At 40.5% G+C, this 11,664-nt stretch overlaps 2 protein-coding genes across 5 annotated transcripts in view; both read right to left on the bottom strand.

Annotated features, from left to right (window-relative positions):
* The window catches only part of LOC308411170 (P2Y purinoceptor 14-like), a 164,037-nt gene that overhangs the window by 37,333 nt on the left and 115,040 nt on the right, over positions 1–11,664 (bottom strand). For 2 of the 4 annotated variants that reach the window (XR_013974347.1, XR_013974348.1), the window contains exons 2-3: positions 7,205–7,310; positions 1,252–6,832 (exon numbers count right to left, since the gene is read on the bottom strand). The exons of the other annotated variants lie outside the window; for them this stretch is intronic. The gene's annotated coding sequence lies outside the window, so the exon portion shown is untranslated. Of the gene's footprint in view, positions 1–1,251; positions 6,833–7,204; positions 7,311–11,664 lie in introns of those variants that run through there. 4 annotated transcript variants of the gene reach the window in all.
* Positions 1–11,664, bottom strand: part of LOC308411204 (P2Y purinoceptor 14-like) — a 52,081-nt gene that overhangs the window by 12,450 nt on the left and 27,967 nt on the right. The window lies entirely within an intron of this gene.

Raw genomic sequence — 11,664 nt, 5'->3', positions numbered from 1 at the left:
AAATCAGTTACGAGATGCAGGAATAAGTACTAGGATTTAAGAGTGTAATAGCAGACTGAACGGAATACAGTTACTCATATTTTGTGTTTTAAATACGTAACGCCGGTACATGTATTCCATTACTCCACAACACTGCCCCTAATCCAGAGCACCCCACCCAACCCCCACACCGTTCTTGCTTCCATTGCCAACAGGTGCCCCCTTTACATTTCTGTCTGCCCCCTCATATATGCCTGTCTACAACCGGCCCAGGTACTGTCACTGGGTTCATACTCAAGGAGTGTTCACAAGAAATCATCAGTATCAAACTGTGACAACAAAAAATGTTCATTAAAGCAACCAAGAATGGGATAAGTTTGATGTGAATCTTTAGTAATGGATGGGGGAAGCTCTGTGACAATTTTATCAACAAATAAGGATTTCATCGTCTTCTGGATGTGATACCTTGGCCTCCAGTAACACTATGAGGAATCTTAGAGTCATTTTGACCAGGACTTGTTTTTCAATGGAAATATTAAGCAAATATTTAAGCCTGCTTTCTTCCATTTCTGCAATATATTTAAAATTAAAAATATCCTGTCTGGGAAGGATGCAATGGCTGTTTTTTTTTTTTTATCCATATGTGGATGCACCTGCCCACCTCCCAATAGTGATGGGATTTCCGGCTCTTTTTAGAGAACCAGCTCTTTTGGCTCTGAACCGGCTCTTCAGGTTGTTTTGTTGCTTTAATTAATTTATTACTAACAACACAAAAGGAATTACTAATGTAAAAAAAAAAAAAGTGTTTTTTTAAAAATATATGTTTATATATAAATATATGTGGTGGACTCTAGAGACAAAACACGTACAAATTCCAAAACACATTTCTAGCATTAACTGAACTTCCAAAACAGAGCTACCTAGATCACTTAAAGCACAATTGAAAGCATGAAAGCATATGTGTATTGTTTATGTATTTATACACAAGCACTCATATATATTCAAATAATTAAAAAAAAATGTTCATTTACCTGTTACTACCACACACCAAACCCGGTCGTTGATACTTGCTGGCTTGTGTGGCCACTAGGTAACAAAAGCTCAACACTGTGCCCAGCATCCTGGAGCACTTCTGTTGTGTTTTGTACATGTTTTGAAGTTTGTACGTGCTTTGTCTCTAGGGGCCACCGTAAATATACCATCCATCCATCCATCCATCCTCATCCGCTTTGTCCGGGGCCGGGTCGCGGGGGCAGCAGCCTAAGCAAAGGCTGCTTAGGCTGCTTAAGGCCTATATTTAAAAGTAAATATACTTTTATTTATTCACTCCACATAAAATGTAATAAATATATCATATAATACAAGAACCAACTATTCACATTTCACCTTTTAACTATTTAAATTTTCAGCTTTTTCCTTTTAAACAAATTTAAAGTGAAACAACACAAAACACTGCAAACCACAACACAATAAAATATAAATTAAAATATGAAAACTAAAAGAACATGCATGTTCTCTGTCATATGGACCTGCATGAATAAACTTTCTGAATCCTTTATCATCCGCAACTGAAAATAGTTGTGGATGATTACTATACCTTTCTAATGTGATGTTGTTGTCCCTGGCTCTTTCCCTCCCACTCTGTTCCTGTGCTACTGCGAGTGTAACTACCGCCCCTCCCCCCTCTTCCCAGTGCAAAGCACAAGGCTCGCATCTGGAGTGAAGCGGAAAAGAAGTGCGAGAGAGGGTGAGAGAAACAAAAACAATCACAGCTCGCAATAAGGAGCCGGCTCGCATCGTTCACGTCAAAGATCCGGCTCTAAGAGCCATTTCGTTCACGACCGACACATCACTAGTACCCAAATACTGTACCTCCCTCCAACCACACACTTCTTTAGGTTTGCCATCAGCCCTGCCTGCCTCATGGACTCCGGGACTGTGACCAACCACTGCACATGATCCACCGAGGTATCACTATGAATGACAACACCATCCAGGTAAGGAACAGCATATGTAGTGTGAGGACGCAGCTATCGCTCTATGAGGTGCTGGAAAATGGCCGGGCTTCAACCAAGGCAAACAGAAGTGTGACGAATTGATACGAACCATACAGAGTAGAGAAGGACGTTTTTGTCTGTGGACTCTGCACACAAGGGAATCGGCCAGTGGGCGTTGGTTAAATGTAGCATAATAAAAAACCAAGCAGTGCTTATACAGTCCAGGTCAACCGGGGACATGAGATAAGCATCAAACCATGAGACCTTGTTCACTTTGTGACAATCATCACAAAACCCTGCGCTCACTTCGTAATTACCTGGAAGCACTTTAAAGACAACCGGCCCCTCTCAACAGCCGGACAGGCTGCGTTTCAAAGTGGTGCTCCGTGAGAGTCGTGCATACGAGCAGGGGGGAGAACACATCTTCAAACCACTGCTGCAATGCAGGATCATCCACTGTATTGAAATGTGTGAGATGTTAATTACAAAGCATCTTAAACAAACCCTCTGAAAATTTTATGCCCACAGCACCTTTTTGAGAAAAAAAACAAACATTTTATGACCTTTTGGTCCTTGAAGATCATTTCTGAGTTTTTAACGAGCTGCAGGAACCCTGTTCTGTGTGAGTGGAGAACAGCCAAGTCGCCTCCTCTGATAAACCTCCACATGTACCACTGAAAACTATTAAACTAGTTTGAATCTGAAATCATGGCTCAAACTACTTGTTGTGAGACCATTTTTTTATTTTTCACACCAAACTGTTTAATAGGACAAACTTTACACAGAGTTCATCAAATATAACTAACGCTTTAACATTATCAGGATTTCATAATACAAACTTCAAATCAACAGGAAAACAGCTGCAGAACATGTGGATCAAAATGAATTCATTAAAAAACAACATGTGGACTTCAAGGATACAGTAAATACACTAAAGTGAAAGGAGGAGCCAAAAATAGAGGTTTAATAGAATTTGAAACAACTAAAAGTAGTCACCTGTGATCTTGAAAATGGTCTTGATGTGTGCTGCTGTTTTTAACTTTTAACACTTCTTTAAAATGAATACATTAAAAAAAGAAGTTAATTTTGGAAAAACTAAGAAAGTTCAAATGGAAGAAATTGACTGTTAAGTCTAATTGTTGAATGTTGTTATTGTAGTTCTTCAATTTGAGAGTCTTAGTTCAATCTATAGGTTCAAGACATTCCTTTGTCTCTGACCACCTCTCCAGCCACTGTGTGCTGGGGGAGGTTTTATTGTAGACATATCCCATGTGAAGATTCTGTTTGTTGTTTGGTAAGCCTCCTGCCCTTTGTATGGCTTCACTGTGTTATGCATGGTGAACCAATACAGGAATTGAACCATATATTGGGTGTGAGGGAGATTACCATTTTATGACTAAGACTGTTGTTAGAAACAGTTGGATATCACGCACAAAGAGAGACACACATTCTCACATGCACACACACACACGTTCTTGCACATGCATATGGGTGCTTACACATACACACTAATTGACTATGTGCACATTAGCATATGCTACTTCCGGTGCGGAAACTCCTGTGGGGAGCTTTGTTTCCGGTGTCCTCTTCGCGCCTGGTTTACGGTCCAAAACAAGTTAAGCAAATGGCGATTTACATTTCTATAGATGTCTTGGGCATTTACCCAATATATCTGTAAATGATGTTCATCGACTTGTCGATATTTTTCCCCCACGCCTCAGAGCAAAAGAGAAAATGGATTCAAATGTTATATTTCTCAGCTGTCCCTCGTTTATCGCGGGTGTTATGTTCTAAAAATAACCAGCGATAGGTGAAATCAAGTAGCCAAATTTATTTTTTGACGGTGCAAAACATTTCATGGACATCGTGGACATACAGCACTGCACTTCAGAGTCACACTGCTAGCATCGATGCAGCGATTCTGTACTGTACAGGAGAAACGTCACGGAGGAGATCGTTTGCAGCGATCAGGACGCAGGACACAATGTGACGTAAAAATAAGCATGCAAACTTGCACTAAAAAATCCGCGAAACAGCGAGGTGAAAGGTGAACCGCGTTATAGCGAGGGACCGCTGTAATTTTGAAGGTAAGTCACAACATACCCTTCGTAAATACTAATGTATAAAAACTCTTACCAGCAATCATTCATTTTTTGTGTGGCTTTTTTCATGGTTTGTTAACATGCTGTGAAGGTGTGTACTTGACTAGCTGATATCGACATAATGGGGAAAACATCTGGCTTGACTACTCTTCACCTTTAGTTTGAATGCTGAACATTTGCCTGTTTAAATCATAAGACCAGTCACTATACAGAGATGTGCTTCTGAATGTGGACGATGTGTCTTCTGCTGCAGTGATGCAGTTCTGCTTGTGTTGAGTGATGTAAACAACTGATCGATCTAAACTCTTTAAAGGTCAAAGTTGATCATTAGATTTTTTATGACACAACAGCGGTGAGTGTTCCCACCTTAACTTAACGCAATCTTTCCGTTTTTGAGTTTTGGACATGATTTTGGAGTATATCTTCGCAGTAGCGATTGACCACAAAGTAAAGCTACCGGAAATGCACAACCCCACATCCGGTCTCAAACCAGGAAGTTAGCATTGTCTTGTGCACATAGTCAATAGTGCCTTGTCTTAGAACCATTGGGGGTGGTTTTACGGTGGGAGGTGCTTGTGTTGTGTTGTATTGTGTAAACTGTAACTGTCATGCCAATAAAAAGGCTACAAGGACAGCTGCTCTTTGAAGGATTTAGGCTTCAAGAGCTGGTTCTTGACCAAAGCTTCCCTCATTAGCGAGTTAAAAAACCGGATGAAGATGATCTGTTATGTCTTGCGTTCTTCATGAGGAATAAGTCTCTAAACTAGCGGGGCATGTGGAAACACAGACCCAACATTGATATGGTAAAAGTTTGGTAAAAAAAGATATTTCTATAACTTTAATAATACAGTAACAAATACAACTACTAAACACTACTGTGTCCTAAGGGAACAAAGAATAAAATGTAACAGGGATAACATTTTAGAGAATTAAAATCCCTAAAAGGAAAAATAATAAACTTGATATGCATATCTATACATGCAGCTTCCTAAATGTAACATTCAGGATTATTCACTGCAGGTCCAGAAATCAGAGCTACCTCATCAGATCCAAGTGTAACATCAGCTGACACTCTTTACAGGAGATTCCATCTGAACTCTGTGGAGCCTGATCTCAAGGTTTTTAAGTCTGACCCTGAAACCAGAAGAGGATCTTTCTCTCTCTTCAGATTCATTGTGATCCAGTGATTTCAGTCCTGCATGATCAGGCTGATGTTTGATAATGACGTGAAGGTTTTTGCACATTGGTAACAGTGAAACAGTTTATGTACAGCGTGGGATCGTTTGTGTTCGGAGTATGAACTGAGATTCCTGAAGCTCTTGTCACACTGGTCACAGCTGAAGTTCACTTCCATGTGCGTACGTTCATGTTTGTTACGATGACCTGATTGTGAGAAGCTTTTGTCACAGTGTCTGCACTTGTATGGTGTCCCTCCTGTGTGGATTCCCTTATGCTTTTTCATTGAGCTCACGTCCAGTGGTGAAGGATGACCCACACTGGTCACAGATGTGCTTTTTGACCCCACTGTGGAAGAGTTCATGTATTTTTAATGTACTTGGTGTGTGGAAGCCTCTCCCACATTCTTTGCAGTAGTTCATTTTGTCTCCAGTGTGACTACGTTGATGTGGTTTTAGGTCCCGTTGATGATTGGAAGTTTTTCCACAAAGATCACAGAGAAACTCTTTCCCACCACCACAGTGACGACAGGGTTGAGAAATGGATCCATGTGCTTTGCTCCGCTTCTAAACAAAGACATTGTAAGTCGGGGAATTCCTTCAACATTTTTATCCTGAACGTCGCCTGAAATAAAGAGCATCTCTGCCAACGTCCAATTATATTTTACTGTTTACATTACAACACTCAGCTTACTGAGTGAAAATGAGTCTTCATTTTTCCAAACAGTTCATTCAGTATAACTCCATAAGTTTACTGATCAGACTTGTTCCAAACAATCAGGTTAAAATTACAAGATAAAAAACTAAATACATCCTCACAGTAACTGCACTTGTAGAGTTACTTTCTGGTGTGGATCTGTTGGTGTTTTTTCAGGTAATGTGGAGATTTAAAAGTCTTCTCACACAGGTCACATTTATAAGGTCTCTCCTCAGAGTGGCTAAACATGTGTCGTTGTAACTGTGAATCTGTTGCAAACAGTTTCCCACACTGATCACAGTAGAAAACATCATTTCCAGTGTGAATCCGTAGGTGAATATTTCGGTACTCCTTGTCGCTGAAACTTTTTCCACAAACGTCGCAGCTGTACGCCTTAATTCCAGAGTGGGTAACTAGATGCCTCTGTAAATGTTCATTTTGAGAAAAAGCTTTACCACACAACTCACAGCTGTGTGCTTTAAATCCACTGTGGACGAGTTGGTGTCTTTTTAAGTTTTCAGCCCGGGTAAAAGACTTTCCACACAAGTCACAGCTGTAAGGTTTAACTCCACTGTGGATGAGTTGGTGTGCTTTTAAGCCCCCAGCCTGGGTAAAAGACTTTCCACACAAGTCACAGCTGTAAGCTTTAAATCCACTGTGGACTAGTTGGTGTGCTTTTAAGCCCCCAGCCTGGGTAAAAGACTTTCCACACAAGTCACAGCTGTAAGCTTTAAATCCACTGTGGACTAGTTGGTGTGTTTTTAAGCCCCCAGCCTGGGTAAAAGACTTTCCACACTCATCACAGCTGTAGGTTTTCTCTCCCTTTCTTCTGTGAGGTTTGTCAGCCTCCTGAGAGCGCTGACTTCTTGCTCCATGTTGGTCCTGCAGTGACAGAGATACAAACAGAGGCAGTGAGTGAAATGCAGTCGTGGAACAAACTGAAACTCCCTCCATTGGTGGAATCAAACATGTAAACAAATACATTGTTGGTGTGTTACCACCACCTTCTGTGCTACAATGAGAGTTGTAATGAAAAATACATATTGAAGAAATATTGATCAGCTGAGAAAATCTTTTACTCATAAATGATCTTTGTATTATCTTATAACCTCTGAGTTTTTTGTTTGTGAATGTAGATTGTGAATGTATGGAGGAGCCCAGGATGGAAAAGATAATGATGCTGTTAACAGGTTTTTAAAAACCAACTAGCTGTGCAAACAATTTCAATAATAGAGTAACTGATATTTTTCTCACCTTTTGTGTTGAAGACATTGTTTCCTCTGTAGTGGCTGAGCTGAGTCCAAATGGCTGAAATTGCTCCTCTGCTGCTCCACCAGACTCTTCTCCTCCTGTTACTCAGCTAGGACACAAAGAGTGAGTGTGTATATATATATATATATATATATATATATATATATATATATATATATATATATAAAATTTGTGATTGACATGACATTGGCCAATCAGATGAAAGGAAGAAAAATAGGGTCAAAAACACACAAATTCTTTACACATATAAATCCTGATTTAGAAGTACAAAACTGATTAACAAGTACAAAATATGTATGACCACAATTTGAGCCCATAATTGTGGGATATATGGGATCACGAAGCGTGCACCGGACCATGCTTGATATTTGGGGAAATCGACGGCGCATTTGGAGTACGCATTTGGAGTACGCATTTGGAGTACACTTTGGATTGGGACAGCCGTCGTCGCGTGGCGGTGACGTAATCGCACTCAAAATGCATCACGAGAGGGGGCGTGGCCAGGATTTTCGGTTGAGGTGCCATGTTTCTGGGCCAAACAAAGCGCAAGCGAAAGAGGACTGAAAACATGCGAATAACACCCGCTATGGTTCGTAGTTGCTGTGCGGTCGGTTGTAATGTTAGATCGCACAGCCGGAAAGGGAATAAGGTTAAAAAAGGTTTATCTTTTCATTCTTTCCCCACTTGGACGCAACATAAGGCAGCTCATGTATCGGATGTTACCAAAAGGCGTCTAGTCTGGATAGCAGGTGTGAGACGAGCTAATATCCAGTTCTCTTCCATCTCCAAATATCTGTTGGTGTGCTCCAGACATTTTCATTCCGGTAAGTTATAGATATGTTCATATCACTCTTTATCCGGTCTTTAAGTCTGACGTCACTAGCCGGGTTCAAACTCCGCTGCAGGTCCATGAATCACACGATCACTGTGGCATCACTGAGAGTTGAAAAACTATATAAAGTCTTTCATCCGTAATAAAATGATCAGCGTTCTTAATGATCGGCAAAGTGTGTTTCTGGAATATTGTGTTTTTGTTGCTGCAAGTGGTATTTATGCAATTTTTGCAAAGCTATATGTGGAAGTAAACCGTGACCTAGGACAAGCTGATGGCTTAAGATGTAAGTACAACTCCTCCAGTTTCATATGGAAAAAAAGATTATTGCGCTAGCTTACGTGGTTGCAGTTCTACAGGGATTTAAATATAGTTACACAAAATGGAGCGTGCCCGCTCCGATCGGCTTTAAAGGGTTAAAGAAAACAAAAATATTAAAATCATGATGAACATTTGGAGTGGTGATTTCTATAACTTTGTGTATATAATTTGGCATTTTTTACTGATGTAGGCAAAAAATGAATACATGATATAATTTCATTCAGTTCAAAGGTTTATTTGCAAGACGCACAAACAGACACAATAGAAAGTTACAAATGTATTGTGCACAGTGTTGGGAAGGTTACTTTTAAAATGTATTCCATTACAGAATACAGAATACATGCTCCAAAATGTATTCTGTAACGTATTCCGTTACCTTACTCAATGACAGTAACGTATTCTGAATACTTTGGATTACTTAATATATTATCATGCTTTTTACAACAACGTGAATGTACTATTGCTGTGTGATTTATTACTATTACTGAAGGTCTGCGGCTCCGAACTGTAGTAAAGGGACCTCTGACTAATACGGCGAGGTCCCTGTCGGCTCGTAGCCGAAAAATAGCTTTACTTTGTTGTGTGGGTCAACTTTTCTTGCGAGAGACAGAGAGAGAGGCGTTGAAAGGCTGCTCCAACGGAACTTATTGTTTTCGGAGGAAAACACGAACACGGTGTACAGTCTAGGGCTGGGCGATATGACCCAAAATTCATATCTCGATATTTTTTAGCTGGATGGCGATATAAGATATACATCTCGATTTTTTTTTTTTAAAGCCATAAGTTAAGAACAAAAAGAGAGTTCTTAGTCACACTGTGTCCCAGATGTCACACGGGCACTTTTATTTACATACAGCGTAGATGTACATGAAGAAATTACTCAAAAATAAATTATCAGCATTTATTAAATAATCATGGTCCATAAATAAAAGAAAACAATGTTGTTTTTGTGCATAACAAAAAGCTCACAATTGTGCAGTCAAAATGTAAACTAATAGACGCTGAGCATAATAACAAAGAGACAGATTTCAAAGCTGCACCACGTCTCTGAACAGGTGCCATTTGTGGTCCTTATACACACACAGTACATATCACTCCGCGAGGCTCCTCCTCGGTAGCTGTAATCCTCTGACAATCCATCAAGCGGTGCAGCTCCGTAGCTTAGCAAAGTCATATTAAAACATTTTTTGACAGATTGCTGAGCGCTGTGTACCACATAAAATCGGTTCACGGTCAGTAAGCACAACCAGAATTCATTCATAAGGCGCACTGTCAATTTTTGAGAAAATGAAAGGATTTTAGGCCTAACGACATGCAGCCTTTCATGGCTGCATGTCGTTAGCGCGGTTAGCTCGCTAACCCGTTGACGCCGTCCAGCCCCACGCACGGTAACTCGCTAACGGAGATTTTCCGCTTTCATCTTGTCATTGCCTGCAGGTGAAGCTATGGGGGAGGCGGAGTTGTGTTCAGTGAAGGAGAGGCGAGGCCGAGTAACGTTGCGTAGAGACAAAAGTGGACGAAAGAGAGGCAAACCTGCGGCTAATTATAACGTAACATAGACTATATCGATATAAACGATATTGTCACATCTTATATCTTGTATGAAAATATATCGATATTTTTTAAAAACTCGATATATCGCCCAGCCCTAGTACAGTCGAGTCTTAATAGCTTACTTACAACTGGGCTCGTCAGGCACTCTTCTTGGCTGCAGTGGTTATTATTATATTTACATGCTTCCAGCTCCCGTTTTTGCTCGATGACAACTCGTACCTTTCCACTCCCCTTTTTCTCCCTCCTCGCGCTCATAGACACATAACGTGTATGGCAGTCCATTCTCCCTGCAACACGGACTACACTGCCCATGATGCTACATTCTTTAGAGCTATACCTGTAGCATTCTGCCTGTTAGCTTAGCACAACAACAACAACAACGAAAAGGCGCTCTCTCACCCAGGAAGCACACAGTCGCAGAGAGAAAGAGCGTCGCCCTGTAACCATGGCAACCGTAACGCTGCAGCCTGGAACAACAGAACAGCTGTCAAACAAAACCCAAACAGTCCTGACCCGCCACAATATGAAACAGGAAAGTACCGCAGTGTAATCCATTTATTTCAACAAAGTAACTGTATTCTGAATACCACCTTTTTAAACGGTAACTGTAACAGAATACAGTTACTCATATTTTGTATTTTAAATACGTAATGGCGGCACATGTATTCCGTTACTCCCCAACACTGATTGTGCATGAAAATTAATTCAGACGTGGTGCAGATGTGTGTCACAAGTTAATCTGGCTATAGGCTATGGCACTTGGCCAGAGGGGGTGCTAGTTGACTCGAATCTAGTGGTGTGTGATACTGCATATTTTGGTATAGACCCGATACCAAGTAAATACAGGCCAGTATTGCAAATATTGATACCAATACTTTTCAATAAATAAGGTGGATGCGCCATTTAATTGCTAAATCTCAATTAATTTTCATGACCTTAAGTGTTTTTTGTGATGTTTCCTTTTTTTATTATTAAATAGTGAAAACTAGTGGTGCAACGGATCACGGTTGATCCATAACCCGAACCGAGCTCACTCCACGGTTCAGCATGCACGTGATCTGAAGATTCGAAAAAAAAGTATGTGTATGGTAGTCAGTCTGTCAAGTGGTAGTTATGGCCAGCGCTAGTGGTCCAAGTGAGGAGCAGAGGAGTTTGCGGTATTTTTTCAGCCCTTTGCGGCCCAATTCGACCGGGCTAAAGCTATTACAAAAGATATTGGGGTGTTTAGCTGCAGACATGAGGCCGTAATCCATTCTGCAAAACAAGGGGTTTAAACTAAGATGAACGTGCTTGAGCCACGCTATGATATCCCATTGCGCATCCACTTCAGTGATAAAATTGTTCCAAGCATGTAAGAGCACAAGTTTAACATTAAGGCTGAACTGTCCCAGGCTTCTTCTGTTGCCCAAACTACAAATGGGTGGACCGCCAGGGCAACGGAACGCTACGTGACCGCTCATTATATCACAGCAGAGTAGTAGACATAAAGCCCTGTACTTCCCTATATTGCACCTTAATTTGTTTTTATATAAGTGCGTGGAATGAGTCTTGAGTTGAATGCTTTTTAATAGGCAAATAAATACCTAAATAAGTAAATGGTGAGTCAGATTTGTCGTTTTTTTTCTTTTTTTGCTGATCCGAAAATTGATCCGATCCATGACTTAAAACCGTGATCGGATCTGAACAGTGAGATTTTTGATCCGTTGCACCACTAGTGAAAACCCAGGACATAATA

The sequence above is a fragment of the Rhamphochromis sp. 'chilingali' genome, assembly GCF_963969265.1.
Source record: "Rhamphochromis sp. 'chilingali' genome assembly, chromosome: 1".
NCBI classification, from domain to species: domain Eukaryota; kingdom Metazoa; phylum Chordata; class Actinopteri; order Cichliformes; family Cichlidae; genus Rhamphochromis; species Rhamphochromis sp. 'chilingali'.
Note: the sequence above shows the minus strand (reverse complement) of the source record. Positions and strands in the feature narration are given on the sequence as shown.